We start from the raw sequence: 5733 nt of genomic DNA on the forward strand, positions 1-5733 counted from the left end.
TTTAGTCTTAAAAGAGTTTTTCTGAGTAATAAGTAATGAAAATTATGAATCATTGAGCAAATAAGGAAAACGGTATAGGATTTGAAGTCAGAAAACAGATTTAAATTCCTCTGTGACTGACTTTGGAAGATTACTGGGTTTTCTCATTTGTAAAATGAGAATAATAATGTCACCTTCACGTGTTGTAGGTTCAAAATGAGAGTTTTTGTGCCAATTTCTTTGTAAACTAAAATATATGAGTAAATCTATAGTATAGTCCATGTAAATGCTATTGACAATTTTCTTAATCCTATATCACATGTAATACAATAAAATTGGATTGAATGTGGTGTTTGTTTTTTCTCTTCTTTCAAAGATTGTAGCCCCTCCAATGCCTTCAAGCAGTTATACTTTGCTAGCTTTTATAGTTGTTTTTAATGGGAGGATCAGGCTTTTTTTTTAAATTGAGGTAACATTGATTTATAACACTGCATATGATTTAGCGGAATAGGTTCACACCTCCCCAGACACATGTTACTATATAACCCCCACCACCACAGTCCTTCACTGCAGACCACTGGGTCCCTTTCCCAGTTTGTTTCTACTCCCAACCTTCCCTCCACCTTTAGTGGGCTCAATTGTGCAGTCATATTTTTGGGATTTGGTTTGGTTTAGTTTTGTCAGTTTCTTTGTTTTGTTTCTCTATATTCCACATATGAGTGAAACTATTGGTTTTTGTCTTTCTCCTTCTGATTTATTTCACTTAGCACAATACCTTCCAGGTCTATCCATGTTGTCACAAAAGGCGGATCATATTTTTTTATAATTGAGTAGTATTCCATCATTTGTGTGTGTATTTACATATATATAATATATATATGTATATGCTATATATACTATATATGTAGGTTTTAATTTGCTAGCTTTTATAGTTTTTTTATGGGAGGTGGGATATACATATGTATCTCCATGTAAGATTTATCTTAAATCCATTGCTTTATCATTGGGCACTTACATTGTTTCCACAACTTGGCTATTGTAAATAGTGCTGCAATGAAATGAGTGCATGTATCCCTTCAAATTAGTGTTTTTTTTACATTCTTTGGGTAGGTACCTAGGAGTGAAATTGCTAGATCATATGGTAGGTCTGTTTTTAAAAATATTTTGAGGAACCTCCATACTGTTTTCCATAGGAACTGTGTCAGAGTACATTCCCACCAACAGTGTACAAGGATTCCTTTTTCTTCACAGGGGTCAATTTGAACTGAACTTTCTGTTGTGGTTGGAACTAGAAGTTCTCCCCTTTCATTTCTACTGAAAAATGATTTAATACATGTAATCCTTCCCAAATGCATGCATATGTTTATATAAAATCAAATAGCTCAGAAAAATAATGAAAGTAATAAAAAGTAGTAGTTGTCTGCTTCATCCCTCTCTACCTTCTGTCTTGCTCTGCAAGTATGTTTTTTAGTGGAAAATACTTTTCCCAGTTATGAAAACAGTATCTATTGAAAAGCACAAATGGACACACAAAATTGGTAGGGTAGTACACTGATTCCCTCACTTACCTATCACTCAGCTAGAGTAATCATCACCTCATGAATACTCTTATTTCTTCTCTATCTCTTGTAACAGCAAACTCCTGCCCCCATAGTTATTTTGAAAGAAATATAAAATATATAATTTTTGCCTGTAAATATTTCATTATATGTCTCTAAAAGGCAAGACATATTTCTTATAAAATAAACCTGATACTTACTCCCACTCCTGATAAAAATTAATGAAGATTTTCTAAAATCATCAGATACTCAATTTTCCCACCCACCTGTGCTTCTGAGCTTGCTCCTATTCTTTGTCCACTTCTCCTGTCTCTCCTTTATTTCTTTTCCCAGCTCTCTCTCCTGTCTCTCTCCCCATCTTGGTTTCTTACATCAAGATTAAGGAAAGTCTAGTCTTGTATTTTGTTACCATGTCTCTTTTATTTTTTTATTTTTATTTTTTTAAAAAAGATTTATTTATGCATATAAGAACTTGGATACAGGCCAGAGGTGTGGAGATGGGGGGACGGTGAGAGGATTCACCAGAGACAGAGTGGGGAACAGAACAGGCAGATTGACTGAAATATACTGCAGAGGGGAGCAGCGGGCAAGTCAGGAGAGGTCTGCTGCACCATATAGGTAGCTCCCTGGCCGGGGATCGAACTAGTGCTGCAGTGGCTGTGGATAGCTTCATAGGTTGCGTCTTAACCCCTGCACCACCAGGGAGGCTCCACGATGTCTCTTTTAATCTACATTATTTTCCCCTCCTTTACAAAAAGTCTGTTGAACAAATTCATATGTTGAAGAAACCAGGCTACTTGCCCTGTAGTTTCTTTAATTCTGGATTCTGATATCTGCATCCTCATGGTGACATTTTCTATAGTCATTTGCTCCCTGTTTTTCCTGTAAATTGGTAGATCTAGAAGCTTAATCTGATTCAGGTTCAGTCTTGTCAAGAATAATTCATAAAGGGTATGGTATGCTTTCACTAGGCAGCACTAACAGCCCCATATCTCTTTTTGTGTTAATGCCCTTTGATTATTGTTGTTCCTAGAATTATTGTTTCTGTAGGGGGTTGCACATTCTAATTCTCTATTCCTTTTTTTTTTAATTTTTAAAATTTTTTTAAATTCCCCATACAATTGCAGCCCCTTTATTTTGACTCCAATCCCTCCTTTCCCCGCCCCCCACCCCCCATAGTGTGTCTCTGGTTCGTATTTGTTTGCTGATTTTGATTTTTTCTGTTCCTTTTTTTTTGTTTATTAACTGGAATAGAGAAAATTTTTCCCTCCTCAACTATTTGGATACCTTGATGTATACTTTGTATGAGAAAGATAGACTAAATGCTTGATTATTTATTTGTTAAGCAGTTTTCATAATGAGTTTGTTCCATAACATCATTAAATGACTAATTTGTTTTTAAAAAGTATCATTGTATTAAAATAAATCTACAGGGCCTCCCCAGTGGCACAGTGGTTGACCGCTGGATTGTGAAGCTGCCCGAAGCCTCTGCGGCGCCGGTTCAATCCCCGGCTGCTCCCCGGCCACCGGAGGAGGGTCCCACATGGCGCGCAGACCTCTCCTGCCTCCCGCTGCTCCCCTCAGCAGTGTACTTCGGTCCTTCTGCCTGCTCTGCTCCCCGCTCTGCCTCTTGTGAATTCTCTTCACCCTCCCGCGCTTCTGACTGTACCCAGTGCTTGTATAAATAAATCATAATAAATCTTAAAAAAAAAAAGAAAATAAATCTACCATATGACCCAGCAATTCCACCCCTAAGTATCTACCTGAACAACACAAATATGTTAATTCAAAGGGAAACTTGCACTCTCATGTTCATCGCAGCATTGTTTACAATAGCCAAACTATGAACATAACCTAAGTGCCCCCAAACAAATGAATGGATCAGGAAAATATAGTATATATACACGATGGATACGACTTGGCACTCAGAAAATCAAACTCATTCCATTTGCAGCACCGAAAGAGATTATGTTAAGTGACATAAGTGAGAAGGAGAAAAATAAGTACTCGATGGTGTCACTTATATATGGAATATAGAGAACTCAGACAAAGGATCATGTAAAACCAAAGCTCAAAACTAGCCTTTAAAAGCATACTACAGAACTGAGACATTCAGAGGAGGGAGGAAATGGACGAGTACAAAGTGGGGAAGGAAGCACAATGGATTATGGGTGCTTTGGTGGTAGGAGCACTACTGTAACAGCACCCAAAGTGGGGGAATCCTATACTTCCAAAATACAAACAATAGTGTAAACCAACATTCCCTCAATAAATAAATAAAATATGAGTATTATTGTGAACTCATGGATTTAAACATTTATGGATTTTAATCCACTGAAGTTATTGAAGTGCAGTGTCTTCTTTTTTTTTGAAGATTTATTTATTTGTACAAGCACTGGGTACAGTCAGAAGCACGGGAGGGTGAGAGAATTCACCAGAGCCAGAGTGGGGAACCGAACAGACAGTCCGATGAAATACACTGCTGAGGGGAGCAGTGGGCGCAGCAAGAGAGGTCTGCGTGGCAAGAGAGGTCTGCGCGCCATGTGGGACCCTTGCTTGGCGGCCGGGGATCAAACTGGCGCTGCAGAGGCTGCGGGCAGCTTCGCAGCCCAGCACTCAACCACTGTGCCATGGGGGAGGCCCTGAAGTGCAGTGTCTTCTATTTTGGGGCAGTAGGAGCCTCTTTAAGTGATTCTGAGTCTTTTTGACAGTACCCCAGTAGTCTTTAATAGTTTTGTTTGATTTCTGATTTTACAAGATATCCAGGTTCATCTTGTTCCTTCAAAGAATCCTGTTATTGAGAACCACAATCTGGACATTACAAGCATTCTCTTTTATTGCTTTGGTCATCGTTTCTAGACCCTTTCAGTAGATAGAGCTATGAAATACGTATTTTTTAAAAGAGAAACTATATATTGGGTTCATACTGATTATTTCTATTGATGTTTAGGATTATAGGGTTTTACTTAGCTTCTTGACTTGTATTTGTGTCTCTGTCCTCTGGTGCTAATGATCTTGATGCCTCATATTGTTAACATCATGTATTGTTTTATCCTAAAAATGTATTTTTATAATAGTTTCAGAATATGTCAATATCAATATCACTAAGAATGATTTACAAAAACCATTTAAGAATTTTTTTGCACTTCTCCCCTCCCCATCTCAAGATCCTTAATTTAATCATATCTAAGGTTCATTTTGCATTTGAGGTGACATTCATAGGTTACAGGTATTGGGATCTGGATGTCTTTAAGAGGCACAATTTAATGTACACTAGTCAAAGAGTAAACAATCCAATTAATATTTAGGAACCATTTCATACCTTAGCCTTTTAAGGGCTTCATTTTGCTTTTGCTGAAGCTGATTTTTTTTGATTCTTAGTCTCAACTCTGGATCAACCCACTTAAAATCATGATGTATAATCCTCATAAATGCATTTCTTTCATAAATGTATGGTTGAATTTGCTTTGCTAGTATTTTGTTGAAGATTTCCACATTGGTATTCCTCAGAGATATTGGTCTATAGATATTGGTCTATATGTCTAAATGACATTTTATAATAAATATTAATCATCACATTCTACTTTGCCTGCCCCCAGGTACTTTGTCTGTTCTGCCATGTGATTTACGACAAGTAGTGTTCTTGATTAAGCATTCATGGATTTTTCCCTATCCTATTTGTTGTTGCACACTTCAGCTCTCAGAGTATCAGCTATTTATGAAAAATGCAGGGTGTTTTACAGTAGATGTTTTAGGGTTTGAATGTTGTCTCTGCTAATCATCTGTTGGATGACATTATCAAGTTAGTGACCACTAAATTTCAGTTTAACCAACTACATGATAATACTACTAATTTTAACAGAGCTGTTATAAAAATTAATTTAAAAACTGTACATGAAAAGAACTGTTACAGAATCCCCGATCAATCAATAGTGACTTTATCATTGTAGTGTGATAAATTTCTGACTTGGTGTATATAGTTATAAAAGCAAAGTTGCATTTTGAGAAATTTGACATCAGTGCTATTATTGATATAGTTCATTTCTCCTGTCCCCAATTTTACTGATTACCAGTCATTTACACTACTATATAATTTTGAGGTTACAACTTCACATCTTCATATGTACATGGTTTATTCACCCTCCAGCAAAGCTCCAGTGCCAGTGCCCTTATACTTTCTCTCCCCTATCTACTC

Source organism: Talpa occidentalis, unplaced genomic scaffold, assembly GCF_014898055.3.
Source record: "Talpa occidentalis isolate TD23 unplaced genomic scaffold, MPIMG_talOcc4v2.1 talOcc4.15, whole genome shotgun sequence".
NCBI lineage: Eukaryota > Metazoa > Chordata > Mammalia > Eulipotyphla > Talpidae > Talpa > Talpa occidentalis.